Raw genomic sequence first — 25,863 nt, 5'->3', positions numbered from 1 at the left:
AACCAAAAACAAGCAAATACTTGCTTTCTTCAAACATGACACTGTTTCATTAAGATGTCATTAACAGGGCAAAGAATATAGCCCAGTCGTGAGCTAGATCCCCAGCACAAACATAAATAATAAGCAAGCAAACAAACAAACAAATAAATAAATAAATGTGGGTGGCAGTAAGAAAAAAATCCCTGCGTCAATTTGTTCTAGCAAGAAGTACATCATTATTTGTGCATAGAGGGGGTGCCAGAGAGCCCTAAATATTTAAATGAAGACAGCAGTTAATGAACCAGTACAACCACTGAGCAGCTAAAATAGAAAAGTGTATGTCACCTTCATGACACCAAAGAAACAGTCTCTCATGTCCTGAAAAACACGCACGGCATCTTGCCTTGCCAAATTTAAACAGGGGTATTATTTTTAAGCTACTATAATTAGTTCCCATTTGTCTATGAATCAGCCTTTATGAGGCAATAGCATCTAAGCCCATCAGATGAAACACGACGCCACATCATGTCTGTTTATTATTTTGAAGAGGGAGGGTGCCAAGTTTCCTGCAACACCCAAGTCAAACACTGAAATTCGGAGGACAGAATGTCCTGCTGTCCACGTTTGAAGATAGGAATATATTTTCATCTAATACATCAGGTTCAGCTGGCAACAGGAAGGAATTGAATTCCAGAGGCCCAAAATAGGACTTGAGTGCTAAAGCTTTCAGCGCTCATATAGGATAGAAAGTGTTTGTGTTTTCATACATGATGTTAGAGCATTCTTTAAAAGTGTCCATTTTGTCAGCAAACATGATCAATTTTTAAAGATGTCTAAGTGACAGGAAATGAACTAATGTGTTAAAGCTGCCTTGTTGTGGTGGTTTTGGTTTTGGTTTTAGTTTTTTATTCCTCAACACACTGATTTCCTAAGTCTCTCAGAGCTTCAACCCCAAGCATAAAGGAAGGGGGTGAAGAACCCTTCTGATTAGCCTTTTCCCTAAAGAATGTAATACCTGAAGTGAGGTCTCACAATACAATAGCCTTCTTTGGTCTTCAAAAAAGTCCAGCCAGAGAGCAAGGCACTAAGACGGAACAGCTGGTTACCTTGGTATGACCCCAGAGACCCCATTAGAGGGCACAGGGACATCAGACAGCAACAGCACCATAAATAACAGCTCAGGCAAGTTGGGCAGGAGGGAGGTAGTCGAGATGTGTAGAAGAGAGGGCAGGGTCTTCACTCAACACATTCGTGGTAAGAAAGGCTTAGTATTTTCACAGACGGCCATCTACCTACATGAACACTTACAAGAGTGCCTACAGCCACTTGTAAAGCAAGTTCATGGGCTCTGGTACAGCTCTGGATATCTACTGGCCACAATTCCTTCAGGAAACTGCTTTAACCCATTAGAACATTGGCTATCTCACCTATTCAAAAACAACAAATAGGGGCTAAAAGAGTTGGAGTAATACTTGCCAGGGGCAAGCTTCTCAGGAATTCTGAAAACCAAAACTATAGTGTTTGTGTGAATGTGTGTGCAAGCGCATGTGTATGTATATATGTATGCATTTATGTGTGTGTTTAATGAATATTAAATATTTTATCATAACAAGCATGGAGTGCTTTATAATTCCAAATTTTAACAACCCTCTGGTAATAGTACCTCTGGTATTTACTCTTTTTCACAGATAAACTAAGGCCCAGAGAGGTTTAGCAATTTTTCTGGGCTATATACCTAATGGGATTTGAACTTCAGCAGTCCAGCTCCAGGGTATATGCTACTGTGCACTACACTGTGCAGCCTACGATCGTCATCATTATACTATGATGACCCTTACATCAATCCCAATCTCACAAATGAGGGTGATCACAGAACTGGCAAGTGGTCAGGATGTGAAACTCAATCCACATGACTACCATGGGCTCTCGACAAGGGAACAAGTTTCAGTCCACAAATTCTACTTTGCACCAGCTGAGCTCCAGACTCGATGCTCTGAAAACACTTTTAAAAAGATGAAGGCAGCAGATTACTCCAGGAGCCAAAAGGGTTTCCACCTCCCTAGGCTAGATCAGCCCTTCCCACACTCCCGGAGGCAAAGGCCAAACTAGCCGCAAACAGCAGGTGCCCAGAGATCGCGGGTGCCAGCACGGATGATGATGATGACAGACATACTTTAAATACTGGCCTATGGCTTCCAAGGGGAACGACACAAGTCAGTTTGGAGGGGGAAATGCTGGACAGAGCAGAACGCTAGCAATTTCTACAGCATTGTCAACAGGTATGGCCTATCTTAGCAGGTGGGACACTCCTCTTACTTATTCATTCCTAACCTTTCAACTCCCAGGTTCTACTTGGGACGACCCTGTAGTGTCATACCCGACCCTAGAAGGCTATTAGGTTTGACACCCTTGACTCCCCCTCGCCCCTCCACACACACAGACATACACAGTGGTTCTAGCATAGTGCCTTGCACAGAAGAGGCCCACAATGTGTCTCAGTTGACGAGACTGATGGAACAAGATGGTTTTGAAAGCGCTCCCTGCCACCGCGCGCAAGTGTTGCCAAGCAGCAGTCTCCACACTGCTGAAATGACTATGTGAGAATCATTTTAATTAGCACTCTCATTGTTTGTATGCAAATGCACATTCCGAAAGTGGGTTCCTTTAAAAGCGCTCCTTAAATCAAACATCCCTCACTATGATTTGCCTCTTTAAATCCTTTTCCATAGACAGTAAAGAGATCAGTTTCAATAGAGCTGCGAGTCTTAATGATTCCAGATCTCTAACAATAGAGTTGAACTCCTTTTTTCTACTAGGTCAGCTCAGACTTCCCCGCCTTGGACTTGGTCATTCCAAAATAAAATGGATCCCAAGTTGCAGAACAGTGAACCAGTGCCTGGATTGTGGGGTTGAGTGTCTTCAGGGTAACCACAGATTTTTCCAGCTCCCCCTCCTCCCTTCCTCCCACACTTTACTTCCCACTCAAGCTACTGAGCTTCCTAGCAGCCCATCCCTAGCCTGTTCTTTCATTTGGCTTCTGACCTGGGGATTCAGAAGCCCTGGGCCTTGGCCTCAGCTCAGGGAGAGGCCCACAGGCCCCAGGAACATTCAACCACAGTGGAGTTGTCAGTGAACTAGTCGGAACCAGTTCAGCCCAGCCCTGGGTGGGAGTCCTATGGGACAGGTCATCTCGGGAGTGAGGGTGTGCCGAGAAGTTCTGGGTGGTCAGCAGGGTTGAATCCTGTAAGAAGCCATTGCCTCTGCCCTACATTGCTGAACCAGGTAGCCCAGAAAGTCAGCGACAAAACTGGAGGGCAGAGAAGGTAAGAAGCTAAATTCTTGGAAGGGAATAGGGAACTCATGTTTATCTGAGCTCAGAGGAAAGCCCTTTGGTTCAGTGAGGGTTAGGAGGCTGAGAGCAGCAGAACTTTGGGGTCCTTTAAAAGGCTACAAAGCACTCCTAGCACTGGAATGTTCTATTTGTGTCTGGGACACAATGAAGGGGACAGAGTGGAAGCTGAACAAAGCATGCTCAAAAGATAAGGCCTTGGATGACTTAAAACAATGAAGTATGAAAGACCTTCAGGAGATGGGGACTCCATGCGGGCCCTTGAGGACAGCTCAGGGTGTTGTTCCCCAGCCGCCACCCACGGTTTGTGTTGGATCTCACCGAACAGGTGAGGCTGGCTGGTCAACAAGCCCCCAAATTCCGTCTCTGCGTCTCTAGCCCTAGGATTAGAAGAATGAGCCACTGCTTGACTTTTTATGTGGGTTCTGGAGCTGTAGCTCAGGTTCTCAAAAGCATTGTACCAGCTGAGCTATCTCCCAATTTTAAAGTCGTTCTCTTGGTGAGAAAAACGGCTAAACAGCAACACGTCTGTTGAAGTGGCCACTGGCCACTGTAAAACGACAAGAGAAATCTGCCGGGCTAGTCCTACCTGTTCCAGCTACAAGATTTTCCTGAAAGGGAAAACCGGTGAGAGCAACTGAGGAAGAAGGCAGCTGTGGGGCTAGGACAGCTACAGTTGCCTTAGGAATGGCAGGCTTTTGGGCTCAAGTCCATTAGATCATTGACAATTTAAAAAAAAAAAAAAAGACAAAACTGCCATTGATGAATCATTGTCAATAATCCTTCAAAAACCTCAAGGACGAGGATGGAGAACAGTGTTGAAACAAGGTCCTAGAAGCATACCAAGAAGTCTCACATCAGTATCCAGAAAAGTTCTGACCTAGAAAGTTAAATAAATCAACAGCTAAGAAAAGCTAACAGTTTCCCGTGAGCTGACACAACTCACAATAAACAAGTGCAGAGCTAATCAGTTGTCTTTTAAGATTAGATTTATTTGGGGCAGGCAGTGGTGGAGCACGCCTTTAATCCTAGCACTTGGGATGTAGAAGTAGGTGAATCTTAGCAAGTTTGAGGCCAGGCTGGTCTACAAAGCAAGTTCTAGGATAGCCAGGGCTGTAAATTAGAGAAACCCTGTCTTGAAAAAAACCAAAACCAAACAACAAACGAAAAAGTTTAATTAGATTTATTCGATCAATGGTTCAGATGAGTATAATGTCACTTGAACCTGTCTTAACAGAGCTCCACAATCTCCCTGTGAACATGATGAAAGTATCAGCCATCCAGCAAACTTACACACAGATGACTAAGCCACCATCCCCTAAATGTCACCGTTTTACTGCGGGCACCGGAGTTTGGCCCTGTCCTGTACATTTTGATAAATAACATGTGTCTAGAGATGATCAAATGAGGGTCTTAACTACCCTGCTACTATCAGATTGTAAAATGGTACAATTTAAAACACTAAAAATTAAAGATGAATAACTCTAAAGTCTACCTGTAGCAGAAGACTCTGGGAGGGGAAGCCCTTTCATGGACCACTGGATTACCGGAGGGGATGGTACTGTCTCAGATACACGGAGATCCTTACCATGGCCCTCAGAGACAGTCACGTCAGCACACAGTTCTCAGGCTAGTCCTGCCCTCCACCACAACCCCTCACCAACTGCCCCATCCATAACCCTGGTTCCCTATGACCATATGGAAAAGTTAACACATGCCTGGAAGAGGACCAGAGCCTGGGGCCCAAGAACAGCTGCCAGGTCCTTCAGGTCACAGCCCAGGAAGTTCCTGTGGGGTTGAGCCCTTTTAGAACCAATGCAGACTGATCTGTCTCAACATTTCAGATAGTCATTCTTGAAACTAGCCAGTATAGGGGCACCCGTGGGCAGGAGAGGGAAGGGAATGTCAGAAGCTCCTTAAGTTTGGTGACACATTGCTCACACAGTGACCTATGACTGACAAGTTACGATCCCTGAATGGAAATGCCTGGCAGAACTTCTTAGCTCGTCAGACAGGCATCTTTGGAGTTATTTTTTCCAAGGAAGGGGATGTCCCTGAAGGAAGTAAGCAGATGCCAAGCAGAGAATATAGCAAATCAAAACCCTTCTTGACGCAGCCCAAATCCTCGGCTGATGCACTTCCAGTTCAATGCCTGGAACTCAAGACCAGCCCAGGGAGGATCAGATGCTCCCATGTGGCTGGAAGCCAACAAGGTCCAAAGTGGCTTCAGAAATCCCTAAGACCTAAGACACTGGACTTCTTCCAAGACACGGGATTTCTAAATCCTGTGAGCTAAAAGGTCGTTGTACATTGTGTAGTTCTTACTTGAAAAAAAAAAAAAAAAGAAAAGAGGCAAAAAGGAAATGCATACAGAAGTGCCTGGGGGCAGGGCAAACTGCAAAGCTCTGTAAGTGAAAGGTGGCCAGGCTCAGTGGCTCAGGGCCACAATCCCAGCACTCGTGAAGCTGAGGCTGGAGGATTGGAGTCCCAGCCAGACTGGGCTACAGTCTGAGACCCTATCTCAACAAACCAAAACAAAACAAAACAAAACAAAACCAAAAAAAAAAAAAAAAGAAGAAGAAGTCAAAGACCAAAAATCTCTGGTCTCCAGAGTACTTTCCCCAAAAGAATAGGCAATTTTAGCCCTCTACTATTTGGTTAGTTACCAAAGGAGCCCAAAAGTTCAAAGTCATGTCACCCACAACAGTCAACTCAGCACTGATCCTCAGCACTTGGGATCAATGGTGGTGAGGGGCTCACGTGAGCCATGGCGATTTGGAATCAACCACACAAAACTGTATCATCCATGGCCAGGCAGTAAATGAAGGAGACACACCCTATCCTGAGTCAGGCTGAAGATTCGCTCTAGATGGACATGGTTAAGTCACTTTGTCCAGAAGCTTCACAATAAGCTTTGAGTTAAAAATACACAAGCAGGCATTTCTAGACACCCCACCTCACATCCCATTTCCAAGGGTGGGTCTGGAAACAAACAGATTCACGTTTTCACTAACAAAAAACGTCCTGCTACCTAATTGCTTATGGCTTCCCTGGTCCTATGGGCTGGCGGGTGAAACATACACTGTTGCTGTTGTTTGACACACGTTAAGTCGGGGCATTTTGAAGTTTTGAAGTGGCAGTGAGAACAGCCAGGACAGGTGAAAGCACAGGCTCTGAGTATCTGACACCACGAACTCTGAATGAGCAATTCCTCTATTTACTTAGCAACGGTTGCTGATACTTACCCTGTCCAAAGATAAACCGGGACAAACCCGGAAAAGGAGGGGGAAACAGTGAGGTAAGGCTGTTGTAAACCTGGCACACGGCAGAGGAAAAGCTCTTAGCATTGTCAGGACACCGTTTCCCTCCCCAGGAGAAAACTTAGACTCCATAACACACTCAGCAGTCGCTGCAGCCAGGCACTAAGCAGAGGCAGAAAGGTACCATCGTCACACACCAACACATCTGCAACCATCATGGCATGGTGCATTGGGAACAAGAGGAAGGGAATCCTTGCTCTGCCTAGAACAAGCTAGGAGATGTAGGTCTCTGCAAACTATAATATGAATGAGCCATGAGGCTGGAAAGATGGCTCCAAGGTTGAGAGGTTACACTGCTCTTGCAGAGGATCTGATTTCGCTTCCCAGCATCCGTGTCCAGCTCTAGGCAATTCACCCCTCTTCTACCCTCCAGGGATACTTGAGCTCATGCACACATTCTCACATAGAGATGCACACAAGTGCACATAATTGACAGAACGACTGAGTAGATCCTAATCTCATGGCTTCCTTGTAGCTCTAACATTCAGTTTACTACCCAAACTTCAGTTAAGCACACATCCACCCAGCAAGCACATGTCAAACACCATGTGCTAGCTCTGCTAGGTACAGGGACATTCTTACACTCAAGGAACCTTCCAATCCACAAATTAAGAGGCTGAAGCAAGCCTAGACAATGCACATATGTGTACACAGGATGAAAGGTTGCTAGCAGGGAACAGAGAAAGTAACAATTGTCAACAATTTCCTAGAAATGAAGCCTAGATCAAGACTTGAAGTAGGAATTAAGCATGCCAAAGGAAAAAAAGAAAATGGGGCCGAGAATAGCTCATCTGGGAGAGCATCAGGCTAAAGAAAGGCAAAAAATGGAACAGCATGACCAAAAGAACTCAAGAATGGCCAGCAAGGCATGACTTGATGAGAGGGGTCTGGAGAGAGAAAGGGCCTACGTGCCATGCTGGAGAAATCTGTAGCTCATCATTTCCTCATCAGGCTTACCTCTCCTGCTGTTCACCTCCCTAGACAGCCACCTCTCAGGGTCAGAAATAGCTCCACACCAGATCTACTTACACCAACAGCACAGCAAATTCCCAGTCCCTGCCCCCAGACCAGGACTTTGCAAATTCCCAAGTCTCAGTTGACTTCCTGAACACTCACCCCACACCTGCTAAGGTGGTGGCTTCCTCTCGGGCTGGCAGAAGGTCTGTTTTCACTCTTATGTAGCTGATGGTGCCTAACCCACGTCAGCTGTTCCAAATAGTTTCCTTCTTCCTAAAGCCACAACCACATCCCACCTACCCACTTTCACACTCAGAAGACAGCCCCCGCTCCTCCATTCTCGGGGAATGACTGACCATCAAAACTCTCACAGCAATATTCTTGTTCTGCCCACCCAGACAAACCACGGTGTCTCTGTTTACAACTACTGAAAAAAGTAAGGGTAGCTGTTATAAAACAGAAATACCAGACTTGGTGGTTCTTGCCTAGGTGGAGGATCAAGAGTTGAAGGACATATGTAGGATGGCGATCAGCCTAGCATACAAAAGACTCAAAAAGTACAGACAAAACCAAACTAATAAATACAGAAACCTTAGTCAACAAATGCTGTTTCTCACACATGAAACTAGGCTCTAAGACCAGCACATTTAAGTGTGATGCAAATACTTCTTGCTGATCTGTAAATGTTGTTTCAATAAACAAGCAAAGAAACCAACACTTTGATGTTAAGAAGTCATCTATAAAGTTGACACACAGTATCACTGGGTAGTGAACCAAGAATGTAGCCTAGAATTCTGCCAAGCAGATCCTTTCTAAAACACAATGGCAAGACCTTTGCAAGCCTTGATTTCTGGCTTCTCATTGGCTCCACTTAATTAACTCAAGCAGGATTGAGTCATTTCAGTGTCTATTACTTTGCAAATGATTTTCTAAAATTAACACAATATATTTAGTACAATACATACCCACCATGATACATTTTATATGTGATATACTATGAGTTTTGTGTGAAGTGTATGCATGTAGAGATCACACAATCTCAGGTGTCTACCTTGTTTTTTGAGACAGGTTCTCACTCCAGAACTTGACAAGTAGACTGGGCTGGCTAGCCATTAGGTCCCAGTGATCCACCTGTCTCTATTTTCCAAGGGTTACAAGCACATGCCATCAGAGCCAGTATTTTTTATACAGGTTTTGGGAGGTAAAATTTGCAATCTTTTTAATTTTTTTAAAAAAAGATTTTTCATATGTTTTTATCATGTTTTACCCTCCCCTAATTTTCCCCAGACCCTTCGCCTCCCAATCCACCCAACTTTATGTTCTTTTTCTCTATCTTTCAAAAAAAGAAAACAACAAAAACCAAGAAATACAACCACACCAAAAAAAATTCCACAAAAAAGAAAATCAAAACAAAGTCCAACAAAGCAAAAAACATCAAAACAAAGATAATAAAATTTTAAAAAGCAATCCACAAAAATACTACTGAATTCATTTTGCGTTGGGCAACTATTCCTGGGCAATTTTAGATAGCCTCTTGGTTCATTCAGGGTGGGACCCTGTGTCTCCTTCCTCCTCTCAGTATGGGATCCCATCCGGCTTGAACCTGTGCAGGCCCTGTGTGAGCTACCAGTCCTTGTGAGCTCACATGTGCATTAGTTCTGTTGTGTCTGGAAGGTAGCATTTCCCTAGAGTCCTCCATTACCTCTGGCTCTCACAATCTTCCCACCCCCTCTACCATATACATCCCTGATAAAGACATCCCATTTAGGACTGAGGGCTCCAAAATCTCTCACTCTCTGCACTGTCCAGTTGTGGATCTCTGTGTAAATTCCCATCAGCTTCAAGAAGAAGCGTTTCCCATGTGGGCTGAGCAAGGCACAGATCTATGGGTATATCAGTGTGTCAGTAGGAGTCATTTTATTGCTATGTTCTTTTAGCATAATAGTCTACACACTACATATACTCTAATAATAATAGTAGGTTTCCCCTAGTAATAACAGTAGTAGGTTTCCCATGACCTATCTAGACTGGTTCCTGGCCACTGTAACACTAACAAGTGTGGGTTCCATTTCATGAAGTGAACCTTAAATTCAATCAAAACATAGTTGGCTACTGCCCTAATATTTGTGCCACTACCCCCTCAGCATATCTTGCAGGACAGTCACTGTTGAAGGTCACAGGACTTGTCACTGATGATACTGGTAATTACCTTTCTCCTCCAAGCTCGTACAGAGTACCGCAAATGTTAGTCAGTAGAGGTGAAGCTTCTAGTTAGGCAACAGCTCAATTTTTCTAAAGAATTCTCATGCTCATAAGGTATGCACTTTACTAACTGAGTTATCGCTCAAGCCATACTGTGTGTGTGTGTGTGTGTGTGTCTGTGTGTGTGTGTGTGTGTGTGAATAGTATAGGTGTATATGTGTACATTTTCCAATATTTTTAGTACTCAGCCCATGACTGGTAACACAGGCCTACCACACAACACCCTTAGCAGCCCACATTCACTACCCTGTGTTGAACATGTTCTATTACATTTAAATTCGCTCTGCTAAAGCATCTTTACAATTTTTTTTTTGTTCTGACCAACTCCTTTGTCTTATAATAGTCAAGAGACAGTAGACAACTGAGTTGGAACCTGTCATAAAGAAATAAAAGTATCATCCTACATTCAAGAACTAGGTGATCCAAGTCTTATGAGAACCATGAATGAATGGGGTGAGGATGTAGCTTTGTAGATCTAGCCACAATTCCAGAAAGCTAAAAGTCCTCCTGCCTGGCTCACTCCTGCACCAGACTTTCCGAATTCTGCCACAGAATTTCCTCCCTAGGGAGCTATTAAAGGTCAGCACCATGAGTTGACAGATAGGAACTCACTGCTTGGTTGTTTCTCATGAGTACTACAGGTAGCCATGCAGAACACATGAGGAATTAGGGGCCTTCCATCAAGACTCGGCTCTTGTAAATCTGCAAAGGCTGTCAGACCACTAGAGCCTCAGGCTTTCCAGAACTTACCCCCACCCCTAAGTGGGTGCTCCTCATGAACAAACAGGCATTTTGAACTCTAAGAGTCCTATTTTTCTATCAGAAGTAGAGCACATGCAAGGGAGGGCTGGTGGTTCAAGGGCAGGTGGAAATCAGGGTCTCCACCCAGCCAAAGTGAGGGCTCCAGTTTCTCCAGGTCCTGCCCAGCATACCAAGAGTCTGACAAGCTCTAAACCCCAAACTAGCAGCTAAACATGGAATGAGCTGAGATGTTGCTTTCATCCTGGCTACTAGGTAGTGTTCAGAGGTTTATAAAGCCCACTCGGGAAGGGAAAGACAGGAGAAACAAAACCTCTTAACCAGGACAACTCATAAAATGTGAATGGTTTAGATTGTCTACACGGTCATTCAAGTTTTAGGCTAGGTTTGCTGTCTTTTCTTATGGTTGTGAACTTCTTTTTATGCTATCTACTGAATATTGTGGAAAGTAAAAGGTAGCCAAATGCCAGACAACCCTGTGTCTTGTTAAAATGTGAGCAGGGCCTGGGACTTAGCCCAGAGGTATGGTGTTTGCACAGCATACATGTTCATGTAATACACAGATGGATGACAGACAGACAGACATTAAAATGTTGGTGGCAGCAAGAACACAGTTGGATAGAAGCGAAAGTTTTAATGTTCTCTAATAGCAGAATAACTACAGTTGACAACAATTAACTGAATATTTCAAAGCACAGAGATTTTTAATGTTCCCACTGCAAAGAAACATAAATATCCAAAGTAACAGAGAAGCCAATCATCTGGATCCTGATTATCACATGTCCCTCTTTACATGTCCCCATAAACACAAAGACATTTTAAACAGAAACAAAACAACATCTGTAGAAAGATGATCACTTCTATTCAGTCGTAAGTTTGTCTGTATATTATAAAAACAGAAAAATGCCTTAGGACATGGTCAGCCATTTCAAGTTCAGCGGTTTATTATATAAAAGAGAATGCTAAGAATACTTAACAGCAAACAATATAACTAGAAAATTTGTACAAATGTTTCCAACATGGTAACTATATGAGCAAATCCAATTATACAGAGTTCATTATGTTTCAAGACAAATATAATGGCTTCATATTTGTAGAGAATACTAAAAAGTATTACATTATTGCTTTCTTTTTCCTTTCCTTTTAGTTAGATCTCCTTGAAGAAAAAAAGCATACAATTTGCCTAAATATTCCAACTGATTTGCTCCTATTGTTTTAAACTGACTTTCCCAATTTTAAAAGCAGAGGAAACAAAATGTTTCATTGACCCAAAAGATCCTTTGATTTTTCACAACAGGATCTGAGATAAAACATGAAGTTTGAGGTTACAAAAACCAAGCAAGGAAATACAAAGCAAATGAGCAACAACTACTGATGCTCATGCAAGATTTGGCCCCATACTGATAGATGCTCTTGTTTTTCCAAATCAACTAAAAGCCAAAATAACTTAAATTAAAAATTTAAAAACATCTGACTGGCAACATTCTGTCCTCCATTTCAAAACCTTTTAAGACAATGCTGCAGGTGCACATTTAGCGAGCAATTGCCACGGAGGACAACATGCTGTAAAGATGACAATCTCAGGGAACAGCACAGCATCTACAGTCATGGCTTTTGTTGGCTGTCTCTCCATGTACTGTAAAATACATGCATTTTTAAAAAAAAAACAAACTTTTTTTTCCTTGGCCAGAGAAGGGGCTGAAGAGGGAATAAATGAACCTGGGGGAATGGGGGTGAAATTTGGCAGTCAGAAAATAAAAATGTAGAAGGTGTCTCTGCAACAGCAGCTTACATAAGAGAGCATTTCCGGCTTTGGGTTCATATTGGAATAGCTCTGGAAGCTACAAATTGCACTGAAACTAGGCCGCCTTCAGCACAGCTTCATCTAATCAGAAAAGCAATCTTAGAGTCGGTGCCTTCCACTCAGAGCCATCCAGAACTGGCCACATTTAGAACTGTGTGTGACTAAGCATAACTCAGCTGGAGTTGTCACCTCCTGGGAATGCTCAAGGGTTCTATGTGCATATCATATACATACATATACACCTTAATAGAGGTTCTTGACTGCTCCCCCAAAGTTCAAGAACCAACACCTAATCAATCACGGCAGTGAAAGTTGGATTAGGTTAATCCACAAGCACAAAAGGTGCTTTTATTTTTTAATCACACCTCTGTAGAAACTACTTTTTATTTAGACAAGCTCTGATGAGCAGAGCAGAGACACTTGTGCTTGAGGGAAACACTGAATGAGTCATCTCTGTTGACAAAGGGACCATAGGATGAGGGCACTACTGTGCCGTCAGCATGAGACGATGCTTTATCGGTCCCCAGAACAATCAGGATGATTCTGTACTATGATGGGCAGTAATCACTGGACACAATGTCAATCTCCTTGTTCTAAAGACAACTTCAAGTACAACCTAATGTTTATGTCCCCAAACCAAGGAAGAAAAGGAAAGTCGAGAAATACTTTCTTTTATCTGTAGTTGCAATAGTCACAAGATGGAAGAGGGGAGAAAAATATCTTGTTTCTACACATGGCCAGCAAATGTGACATAATTTCCCGCTTGTTTAAAAAGTGTAAAATCAAATGTGTAAATCTCTTGGGAAAACATCAATATCTAAGAACGTCAATGCTGCACAAACTGAGTTTTGGCCAGAAAATAGACTTACAAATGTCTGGTAACAGAATAAAGTTGCAGCCCTAAGAAATACTTCTAGACAATGAAGTTACAGGAACAGCACACACTGCCAACGGCAGGAGGGGGATGGGCACCATCGCTTCCAGGCACCAAAGTCTACCTCCACTCTCACACAGCTCTTATGTCTCTGCATCCAACTCATGCAAACTAAATTTTGAACGCTTTCCTGTGCCCGTGGAGATTGTGGGCGTGTTAAGCGCACACATGTGTAGAGATGTGTGCACATATGGGTACATGAAGGTCAGAGGACACTGTCAGGTGTCATCCTCTATCACTCTCCACCTGGGATCTCTCCCTGAACCTGAAGTACTTTCCTGATAGGTGAAAGGGAGGATAGGGAGAAGAGGGGGGAGAGAGAGAGAATTATCTGCACACGTGTATACAAGTGCATGCACATACATGGAGGTCAGAGGACAGTATAAAGCGTCATCTCTACCACTCTCCACCTTATTATTTTGAGATGGGATCTCTCCCTGAATCTGAAACTTTTTTTTTCAGCTAATCTGGTAGCCATCAAGCCCCAGTGACCCTCCTCTCTGTGACCTCAACAGTGTAGTTACTTGTACAAGTGAGACACAGCCAGGTTGTTATGTGGGTTCTGGGATCTGAACTGAGGTTCTGATGGTCGTGCGGCAAGTGCTCTTAACCACCTCCAAGTCACCCTTCCAGTCTGGACAGACTTATAATACAAAGAAGGAGTTTGGGTTGCGTCTTAATTTACCTGAATTCTGGGACTAGAAACCATCAACCACAATGGATTCCAGATCTCAAGTTCTATTTTACAGTAGCAGGAAGATTTCACTCCACACTTACTTAGGTTCAGTTCCCAGCACCCACATGGTACCTCATTAACATCTGTAACTCCAGCTCCAGGGATCCCATGCCCTCTTCTGACCTACGCAGCCACATGGTGCACAGACGTGCAGGAAAAACGCTCACACATATAAAATAAAATGAGAGATTCTATTTTTAAATTTTTGAAAAGATTTCATTCTAAAGGTTGTGGCAAAGTTCAACTGAGATGGCCTTATCTGTGAGCCAGATCATGGTGACTAAACCACACCTAAGGGGCTTATTTGCCTAAAGCAGGAAAATAAAATGTTGACTAGAAATACCCTTCTATCTTTTCAGAAATCAGAACAGAAAAAGGGAAGACACTGGCCTGACTGACCTATTCCCACGCGTGCAAAACTTTGAAACTCAAGTTATGAACCCTTGTTCTTATCAGAAATGAACTTGAAGCCCCCCCCCAAAAAAAAGATATGGGGCAGAGTGAACAGGCAATGACTTAAATTAAGATAAATCAAGCAACAACAGTTACAGTCCAAGAGATAAATGAAATTAAACTCTTTTAAATAATTAAAAGGGATACTTCTGTGGCCCTGTTTAAAGGTAATAAGCAATGAAAAGAACATGCTTTTTATGTTAGAACATTGCTTGGTATTTTGAGGATGCCCTAAACATTACTGTGGTCCTATGAAGCATGTTGTCTTTTACCCTTCTTCACGTAATTTTTTAGATGATTTATTTTTAATCATGTGTGCAGGTGTGTTGTGGAAAATTCCTTTATACTGTGTGAAGATATTTCACTGTGATTGGTTTAACAAAAAGCTAAATGACCAATAGCTAGACAAGATTTTGGGGACAGAGAAAATGCTGGGAAGAAGAAAGGCCGCGTCTTAAGAAGATACCAGGACTCAGAGGGAGCAGCGGGGGCAGTACAGAGTAAAGGTACTAAAGCCAGGAGACAAAAAGTAGACTGATAAACACAGATTAATTTAAGAGCTAGTTAGTAACAAGCCTAATCTATCGGCCAAGCTTTCATAATTAATAAAAAGTCTCCATATAGCTGGCAGGTGAGACAGAAAAATCCGCCTACACAGATGTGTGTCTGTGTGTGGATATGTGCATGTGTGTGGGTGCATTAAAAGGTCAGAGGTATCAAATCCCCCAGCACTGGACTTACGAGCAGTTTTGAACTTCCTAATGTGAGGTCTGGGAACCGAACTCTGATCCTCTGCAAGAGCAGTATGTTTTCTTAACTGCTGAGCCACCTCTCCAGCTCCTCTCTCCATGGAATTTTGTCACATCTCTCTGTGACAGCAAACTGCTTTTCAGACAGTTTGCACTCAGTGGGCCTTCAGATTATCACTCTTGCATAATGTAATTATGGGATGAAAGAAACCTTAAGTGTATGAGCAGTGAATTAAAGTCAGCCACAAATCCAGCTTGTCAGAGCTCCAACCCATATACAGAACAACGTAGTTTACAGGTTGTTGGCAAGGGACCCTGGTCTTTCTGCTTGTCAGCCAAAGGCAGGCATCTGCCAAGGGCACGAATGCAACTTACAAATTCTCTCGGCAGACCAGATTTTATATTGTGCAAATCTAGAATGAATTTTCTTGATTTGGAGAAATCACAGTGTTTTAACTTTTTAATTAGGGTGAGGCTTTGTTATGGCTTTCATCTGATTTGCACAGTTCCTAGTTACAAACAGTGAAATCATACCACATTTTCTTGCATGTATCCTTTGTTTACTTCTTTTAAAATTTTTCATTGCACTTATTTCGTGTACCTATGCACATGCATACACACTTTACAGTGTAAGAAGACAGAGAACAACCTGAGGAGAGCTGGATCTCTCCTTCTACCACGTGGGTCTCTAGAAGTGATCTCCAGTTGTCAAGCTTGGCACCAAGTGCCTTCACACTCCAAGCTTGATTTACTTCTTGGATTTTTGTTCAGAAAATTCACCCTTTGTCTTTCCTTTCTCTGTCAAAATTCTAACATCTTCTTTCTCTTCCTAAATGGCCTCATTCAGTTTAGCTTTAAATACCGTCTAGATTTGATGACTCTCATAGATACTATTTCCAACCTCAGAGAATTTTCTATCTCTATGGGAATGCTGCATGGGTATCTCAAAATTAATAAAGCTCAAACAAAATTTTTTTTTCTGAGGATCATATAGCCCAGACTGGCCTCAAATCTACTATGCAGCTCAGACTGGCCTTGAATTTATATCCTTTTGCCTCTAGCTCCTGGGTGTTGTATTAAGTTTATGTGGTGCTGAGGAATCAAACTCAGAGTTTTGCTCATGTCAGATGAGCACCATGTCAACAGAGTTACACAGCCAGCCTCGAAACCAAATACTTAGGGTCCTTCTTTGTTTCCTGTCTCAATAAATGGTGGCATCATTTACCAAAAATCCCAGCTTAGCTTTGCCTCTTCTCTTTGCTCATATCCCAAACTGAATCGCAGACTCTAATTTCTAAGCATAATCTGAACCTGACCACTTGAGGTCACACCTCCCCCTTGCCTGATCTCCCAAAAGTTACCTTAGGAGTCCTCTTGCCCTCATTTCTATTCTCCATTCAAGATCCGAAAGAATGACTTTAAAGTACAAGATCACATCAACTATTACACTCAGACTTCTTCAGTAAAACCCCAACTCTATCCTGGCCCTATACAATCTGGTTCCCACCTACACAATCATCCCATTTCACACCACTCCCTCCCTAAACCACCTGCAGCCCAAGTTCAGCCAAACTGGAGTCCTTCCTGCTTCACCACCATGCCAAGCACAGCCTACCCCAAAGGCTTCGCCTTTCCCTGTTCTCTCTGTGAACATCCCACCCCACCCTACTCCACCCCCAGATTCCTATTCCATTCGGGTCACTATAGAAAATAGGCACTCTCTCTCCCTTTCCCACCTTCTCTTATTTTCTCTCCCCAATTCTCTCTCCTGCTCTTATTTTTTTCATAGCATTTATGATTACCTGAAATTGTATTTTTCTACTTGGTTTATCTGCTTGCTTATTCATAACCACATACATAGTAAGTACCCATTAGGATCTAGGGTGCTAAGGAGTGGAGATACAGCAGCAAGTGATGTAAGCAAAGATCTCAGCCCTCTTAAAGCTCCCGTTCTTATCTGCTATCCTTACTCTAGTCTAAACTCCAGAGAGAAGACGCACAGTCTACCTTGTGAACAGCCAATCACCAGTGCCCCAAACAATGCTGTGACACAGAGGAAGCATACACACACACATCAACTGACTGAACAGGATAGCCATCTGCTTCCCTGAAGACACCACTATAAACTCTTCTACCTGACAAAATTCAAGGTGGAACCTAGAATGCCCAACATGTCCCCTGAGAGCAGTCTAAAAAAAAAACCAGTCCCTAACCCTAGGCCGGGTTGTCCCAACTTCCAACTGTAGCACCCAGCAAGCTCATCCAGGGGCTGTGTCATTAGGATTCATCTCACTGGATCACAAGAGTACTAGATCATCTGATGGATGCTGACCAGGCAGCAACATTACACAGCTCAGATTTTCTCTACAAACTGGCCAGGATCTCACAGCTTCCCTGGCTCCTGTGGTCCTCGTCCTCAGGAGATTACAGGACACTGTCAACTTGAACTAGCTGTCACCCATGTGACCATTCCTATTTAAGAAGTGAACACAAAGTTGCTAAGGGTGTGGTTTTAATTCTTACAGCTGCTATGGAGGCAAGACATTTGCCTGCTGTGATGAACAAGTTTCTCCCAAAGAACATTAGAAGCATAAAATGATTTGATCACAAATAAACATGAAGGTAATTGTGAAATACAATCCATTCACTTTAAAAAGGAAGGAAGGAAGGAAGGAAGGAAGGAAGGAAGGAAGGAAGGAAGGAGGGAGAGAGGGAAAGAAGGAAGGAAGGAAAAAAGAAAAAGCACAGCTATGCAAAAGAAAAATTAATTGCTTCACTCAAGGGCAGGCCCCAGACCAGCGGTAGATGGCCAATACAAAGTGAACTCAATGGTATTTTTGGAAGGTTTTTTTGCCTCATAATGCTTTATCTGAGCTTTTTTTTTTAACCTTATAGGTCTCTTGTTTATATACTATAGTTTCCAACATTGAGCCTTTCTAGGATTTCTGTGTGTGTGAATGTGTTTGTCTCTGCATCCGTATGTCTGTCTTGTACCTTTTCTTTGGCTCTTTTTTTGTTTGTTTCTATTCTGGTTTGGATTTTTTATTGTTTCATCTTATTTTCTTATTTTTTAGATGCCTGATTGTTTTCTAATCGGGGAGGAGTATGGATTTGGGTGGATCAGGAGGACCTGGAAGAAGCTGAAGGAGGGAAAACTATATTCAGAATATATTGTATGAAAAAAATATTTTCAATTAAATAAAGGAAAAAACATTGAAAAAAATAAAATACAGCCGGATGGGGTGGCTTTAATCCCAGCACTGTGAAGGCAGAGGCAATGTAGATCTCTGTAAGTTTGAGGCTAGCCTGGTCTACAGAAAGAGTTCCAGGACAGATGGAGATATTACAGAGAATCCTTGTCTCAAAAAACCAAAAACGGAAAGAAAATAGCAAATATAAAACAGAATTAGAGTGGTAGTAACAAATTTAGAAAGAAAAGAAAATGCAAATATCTTAAAGAACCACCCTAGAGGTCTTAGAAAACAAGTATTTCAAACCCACATTACCAACCTGTACACATGTGAGGGTAATGTCTGTTATTTCCGTTTAATGTACTAGTTAACTCAAATGCGACAGGCTTTAGTGTCCTGACTCTCTAGCAGGTGAAGGTGGACACGAGTATCACAGGAAAGGCCCTGGGCTGCAGTGATCTGGGCCTAGCAGCTATTTCTTTCAACATCTGGGAAGCCGGGAAAAGCTGCTTAAAGTAGCAAATCGTGTGTGACAGAGAAGAGCTGCAATGTATCTCAGAACCCAAGGCAGTACGCTGTCTCTGTCCACCATATCTCAGAACCCAGGGTAGTATGCTGTCTCTGCCCACTGTATCTCAGAACCCAGGGCAGCATGCTGTCTCTACCCAGTGTATCTCAGAACCCAAGGCAGCACGCTGTCTCTGCCCAGTGTATCTCAGAACCCAGAGCAGCACGCTGTCTCTGCCCACTGTATCTCAGAACCCAGAGTAGTATGCTGTCTCTGCCCACTGTATCTCAGAACCCAGGGTAGAATGCTGTCTCTGCCCAACACCTCACTCTCCCTTAAGTGTTTTCACAAACATCTAATCCTCAAAGCAAGCAACTCTGCAGGGTAAACAAGACGGGATCTATTTTGCTGTGATGAACCCCAGAAACCACACAATTATTCCAGATCCCTCTGTAAAAGTGGCAGAACCTAGACATGCCTAAACTCAGCTGTGGTGGTTTGAATGAGACTATCCCTCATTGATCCCCAGTTGGTGACATCGTGTGAACAGGTTTAAGTAGTGTACCCAGTTGGTGGCATTGTATAAACAGGTTTAAGAAGTGTGCCCAGTGGGTGGCATTGTGTGAACAGGTTTAAGAAATGTGCCCTTGCTACAGGAAGCATGTCATTGTGGGCAGGCTCTGAAGTTTCAAAGCCACAAGCCATTCCCAGTTCACTCCCTGTTTCCTGCTACCTATGGTTGGAGATAGACGTTCTCAGCTATTCCTGCTACCATGGCTGCCACCTGCTGCCACAATTCTCTGCCATGATGTACCCTTATTCCTCCTGAACGATGCACCCTAATAATCCCTCCCTTCTAGAAGGTGCTGTGGTCATGGTGTTTTATCACAGCAACAGAAAAGTAACTAACAAGAGATGAACATCACTATCTGGAGATCACAGTACAAGGTCAATGTGTCTCTTCACTGCAACAGAAGAAAAACACTTAACTCACCAGTGGTTTAAAGCGGTGGGAAGACACATTGGTCCTGGGCTCTGGGCAGAGAGAGGGTTGCAGATTCTTCCAGTGGATGTCAATTCCTGAAACAACACATAAAATACCATGAGTATACTACAAACACACTGCTTTACCCCAGGAATCTCTCCTCAACCTGGCAGGCACCCCGCTCAGACCCAAAGCCCGCATGGTTCTCATCCGGTCTAAATCCCTGGCTTGGTTCCATTTCCCACAATAGAGCAATAATCTTCAGTTCACACATGGAAATGGCTCCCGCAACAGTGACAGGATCTCAGACGCAAGGATGATCATCTGCAACAGGGTCGCAAACTGAAAGCAAAGGGTCGTTTAACCTGCAGAGGCACAACACTGCACCTGCTTCGTATGTCCTGGAACTCTGTGAGCCTGAAGTTAAAACTCAGGAAAGTCGCATAAAAGCTCAGACATCTTAGGCCTGCAAGATGGCTCCATGTGTGCGCACTTAGACACACGCGCATGCTCACAATAGTAATAAGTTATGATGATGATGACGACAACTACGGTGAACCTCACATTTTTGGCTTCTCTTTGAAAGCTAAACAGATCAGAGGATCTGTAAACACAGCCAACACTCCTGTCAGACAGTGACGATCGTGTAGTAAACAGTAGCCACCCTTCACAAGCAGACTTGCCTGCTCTGAATACCAACCCTAGCAGTCTGTGCTTTCTCTGCACAGCGAACTGCTGCTTTCAGTCCCCACCACCTCATTTGTCTCTGCTTTTGTAGAGAACCTGGATCAATTCCCAGCACCCACATGACTTACGACCATCTGAAACTCTAGTTCTAGGGGATCACAGGCCCTCATCTGGACTCGAGGAGCACTGTACGCACGTGAGGCACATATACACATGCAGGCGAACACTCATAAATATAAAAGACAGTTTTAAAGGGAGAAACCCAAGGGCTGGGGAGATGGACTCCATCAGTAAAGCGTCTGCTGCACAGCTCTGATGACCTGAGTTCGGATGCCCGGAACCCACATGTAAAAACCCAGCCTGGTAGCCAGTTTCTATAATCCCAGCACTGGAGGAAGGGTCAGGGGGACAGCAAGATCCCTGGGACTCGTTGGCCAGGAAGGTTATCTGACTTGGTGAGCTCCACAGTCAGAGAGAGATTCCGTATCAGAAACTAAGGGGGGAGAGTGATTAAAAAGGACAGCCAATGTTGACACACATGCACACACACATATGTACACACACACACACACACACACACACACACACACACACACACGGTAGGGGACAGGCGTGGGAAGGGGTTTAAAGAGTTAGAGGAAAGGTCAAATGTGAGGTGAAGGCTTCGGTTGGGGTGGGAACAGATGCAGTATGAGGACGCCAGGCACAGTCCCCCTGAATGGTGGACAGAATTTCACTAGAACCGCAAAGGTTTGGCAGGTTTCTGTATCTGGCTGAAAATGAAAATCACCTGGAAAACTAAAAAGACTGTAATAAAAATAATCTTATTTTTGGTTTGGCAACACAAAGCACTCCCATGGGCGGTTCTGGCAGGCAGCTGGAGATGGGTGGACTTTACCAGGAGCGCAGAAACTCCAAAATAATCTCCTCAAGGTCATTAATTCAGCATCCTCCAGGAAAGCACCAGGACCTCTGCAGGAGATTTACTCGTCCTCAGTATGTCCATCTAATTTCTATTCCATCACGACACCCGCTGCTTAACTCCATTAAGTAGATGACAGAATGCCTGCCGGCAGCGAAGATGGCAACTGAGAGTGAGGCAGGCCTCCCTCCTTTTAGCGGCATACCCCCAGTCTGCGTGTTCCCAGATGGAACTCGGGCTGCCTTGTCCCAGCAGTCCACCCGCATCTCTACATACCCACGCAGCTACCCCTTCCAGCAAGCCACAGGATCTGCACTCTCCAGCCACAGAATGGCCTTCGAGGAACAGATCCAGCACATAAGCATTCTGACCAGGTCCTCCTGCCCATCAAAGGACAAGCACTGCGGACGAGTGTGACGTGTGGAAGGCTGCCAAGCCAGCTGAGCACTTCTCGGTGCAGATTTCCACTCTGTGGTCAATGTAATGGCTTCAGCCATCCCAAGCCAAAAATGGCAAAGTAAATGTATGTGCCACAAAGATGACAGATTGGAGCAAGCTGCTTCCTTGAATGGACCAGCCTGGAGAGATCTCTTCCTGAGGTCACCAGGTGCTAGCGGGTGACCTTCAGAAATCCAACAGCAGAGAATTTACAGAAAGTCAAGGTCAACCTTCTTGAACAAAAGGCCAAGCAACTAGCCTCACTATCCTACAACAAAACAAGGAGACACTCCCAGAATCCCAAGAAATCCACAGCTAGCCAAGGTCAGCCTTCCTGAACAAGAGGCCAAGCAACAAGCCTCACTCTCCTCCAACAAAACAAGGAGACACTTTCAGAACCCCACTTCAACCTAAGTATCCTCCACGTGAGTCAGAAATCAAGGTTAGAAGGGTGTGGAGTAGCGGGGAGTTTGTGGAAAGCAAAAGGACCCCCTCCTCTCTGGTAGCCCTCAATTTAAACAATTCACTCGTTTTCCTGCCGTTCTAACATACCTGGGCCTAAAATAAGACACTTCTCTAGTCCAGTGCTTCAAAAGACATGACAGTTTTTGTTTCAGGCCCTGCCAGACACCCTGGGGCCTCACCTCCTTCATCTGTACCCTCTTCTCTTCTACTCTATTCCAAGACCACAGTGCCAGCTGCTGTAAAGCCATCTCAGTCACCCTCATTGCTACAGAATGTTAGCCCATCAGTCCACCCTTTCCAGCTGACAGGAGCCTCATGCCCAGATCTCCTCAGAAGCCTATGCACTTCTCCTTCATGGCACGGATTACATCTACTTTAGCAAAGCATTTTCTCCAGCCCCTAGACGGACAAGGATCCATACCATCCTGCTTTGCCTTCTTATTGGTGCTGTTCATTGTTTTCAAGTTTGACTGCCAGTCACGTATCCCAATACAGTACCTCAAAACTCTGGTTTCTGTCAAGATATACCCCAAACTTTGTGCCACCCAGCCAGACTTGGCTGTTCTCTCTTTGTTCTTAATACAAGCCTGAGTTGCTTCCCCAGCTCATGGCAGACGTTTCTCTCCTACCAGCAACAAATCCAGAGACAACCTGCAACCAGCCTTGAGGCTGGCCAACTTGAAATCTAAGGACTTCACCTTCCCAGTTTGTTTTCATGTCACACTGCACTATCCTATTTAAGATCACTTCATAACCCCTTTTAACCTTGAAAGGGATGTCCTGGGGACACAGGGGCTATCACCAGTGCCGACACCCTAAGGGACTGGATTTCAGTGAAGCTTTCACAGGCTCCAGACTAGTGTGGCTCTCTCTGCCCTGGTCCCAATTCCAGCGCATCCTCTTCCTCCTCCTGCACCCATAAGCAGAGAAAGTAGGTTTGGGGGAGCTTTTTTAAACTCTCCCACCTACTCCACAAATTTGGTAGGAGGAAGAATGAATGTTTCCAAGTTCTCTGAATGACACAACACTCATAAATACAACAGAATTAGCTGGAAACTAGCAAAAAAATAATTTTAGCTTCCCTTTAGAAAAGTATAAAAGCACGCCTACTTTAAATGATTCAGAGGGACTTTATGTTGTTTCTTCTACTTAAATACGCATTTGTTTCCCCCAAGCTGATGGTCTCCTCTCTGCTCCGCATCCTGGCACAGTGTGTGTAGGACCAGGCTTCCACAGATACATATTTCGTCTGATCTGGGGCACTTGAGAACATCTTAGCAAAGCCAAGCATACTCTATTAGTGGCCAGAGGCTACCCCCTCAATACACAGCAATGCTATTTGCATTTACTATTTCTAGTGCATAAAAAAATCAAATAACAAAAATTCTTTCCCTATATCTTGCCAAGGATGAGGCATTCTAAGCATTGAGAGCTCAGAGGAAACAATACCTCTTGACCAAGGCCACTTCTGATTCTGAAACCTTACTTTCACCAGCAAAGGCCCCTTTCCTAGCAGAACCTGCCATGGTCCACTATCATATTTATCTACTTCAAAGGAGCAGGGATCTTGTCTGACATGTTCATTTCTATAACCTCAGGACCACAACAGTTCCTGACACATAACATGTGCTCAATAAGAGACACATTACTGAGCAAGTGGGTGGAAGAGGGCTGAGATGCTCCATGGCATGACTCATTATAGTCTCTGGGATGAGTCTCCTAATGCCTCTACCTGTGATTCTTCAATTCTGTCACTACTTAGATGCTGACTTCAATGTATACCTCTACAGTATAGCCTAACTTTCCCATTGAGACTCAATTACCAAACAGGGCTCTTCTTACTCTGCCCCCACCCAGCCGTACACCATTGGAGAACTTCGGATATCCACTGCAGTGGCTGACCAGGCCCAAACTCACACCTGGAGCCACACCTCCATAGCCCACATCACCCTCTCTCACTACCAATGAACTCACAGAATGTGGTTATGGACTCCCATTCTTGAACTCTAAGCCTCCTTCTGCCAGCTCACTGCCCACTAGCTTCTTTCCAACCTTCAAGCTTCCTAGACGTGGTCTGGGCCCAGCGTCCTTCCCCACTACACTACTGTGTCAACACCCCAAAATCATCTTCAATATGTCTATTTTCCTAACTGGGTGTCCCTTAAGGATCAGTACCCAACTTAGCAGATCCCTGGGGGCTCTGAGACTGGCACACAGTAGGTGTCCTGAACCACACACTGACGTACAGTGCCCACATCCACACTGACTCCTTGAAGAGCCTCAACATGACTAACAGCAGTGCCCTATTGATAACACGTTTGCTCAAACCTCCCTCCAAGAAGTCATGGCACGATCATCGTACTGAACCATGGATAGGGAGAGGCAGAGGGCTGCAGCACAAAGGGGTGAGAACCAAGAGCCTTCCCTCCACCGTGCAATCGTAGAAATGTTATTTTCCCTCTCTGGTCTCAAATCTCTTCCTTGGTGAGATGAAAACATCCAGTCAGAAACAAAAGAGCATATATTATATGATTCCATTTACATAAACTGTTTAGAGTAGACAAGCCCACAGAGACACAAAGTAGATTACCGGATGCAAGAGGATGGGGAAGGGGGGATTGGAGGTAAATGCTGATGGACAAGGGGCTTCATTAGGGGGAGCTGAAAAAATGTGGCAATGATTGCACAGCTTGATAAATATGTTAGAAGATGCTGAACTGTTTACTTGAAATGATTAAATAGTGAATTTTATGGAGACTGAGTTTTATCTGATAAAAAAAAAACAGACAGACTAGAATAGAGGTTAAAAATTAGAGACTCGGCAGGCCTACAGCATGTTCTGTGGACCGCAAGTCAAACATGTACATGTACGCACTGTGTGTGTGTGTGTGTGTGTGTGTGTGTGCGCGCGTGTGTGTGTGTACACTTTCCCAGTAGAACCTAATATAGTTCCACCAAGTTAGTTTAGCACTCACTATGCAGCCCAAGCTATATTTGAACTTTTTATTCCCAAGCTTCTAACATCCATATGCTGGGATTACAGGCAAATATTTTAATTGTAGTTGTTATTATATAAATAGTACACACAATAAAACTGCGTGGGACAACACACACATGCACAAATAAACCCCGGTGGACAGAGGTCTATAATAAAGTCTACATAACAATGTGTATACATTGTAACAATGTCAGCTTCCTGTACTAGACACTCTGCTATAGTTATCCACAATGTTATCACCTGAAGAAGTGGTGCACTTTGTCACTTCCTAGCTGTAATTATTTCTTCTTTTCATTATTAAACCAAAGATTTTATAATTTTATAGGGTGGCTTCTCTTTAAAAATAGAAAGGTGTGGTGATGTGGAG

General features: G+C 43.8%; 1 protein-coding gene across 50 annotated transcripts in view; it reads right to left on the bottom strand.

Annotated features, from left to right (window-relative positions):
* Nucleotides 1-25,863, bottom strand: part of Sorbs1 (sorbin and SH3 domain containing 1) — a 223,454-nt gene that overhangs the window by 144,180 nt on the left and 53,411 nt on the right. For all 50 annotated transcript variants that reach the window (XM_085693903.2, XM_085693874.2, XM_085693866.2 and 47 more), the window contains exon 2: nucleotides 19,996-20,081. The gene's annotated coding sequence lies outside the window, so the exon portion shown is untranslated. The remainder of the gene's footprint in view (nucleotides 1-19,995; nucleotides 20,082-25,863) is intronic.

This window comes from Myodes glareolus, chromosome 7, assembly GCF_982192425.1.
Source record: "Myodes glareolus chromosome 7, mMyoGla1.1, whole genome shotgun sequence".
Taxonomy (NCBI): domain Eukaryota; kingdom Metazoa; phylum Chordata; class Mammalia; order Rodentia; family Cricetidae; genus Myodes; species Myodes glareolus.
This window is presented reverse-complemented; position numbering and strand designations above follow the sequence as displayed.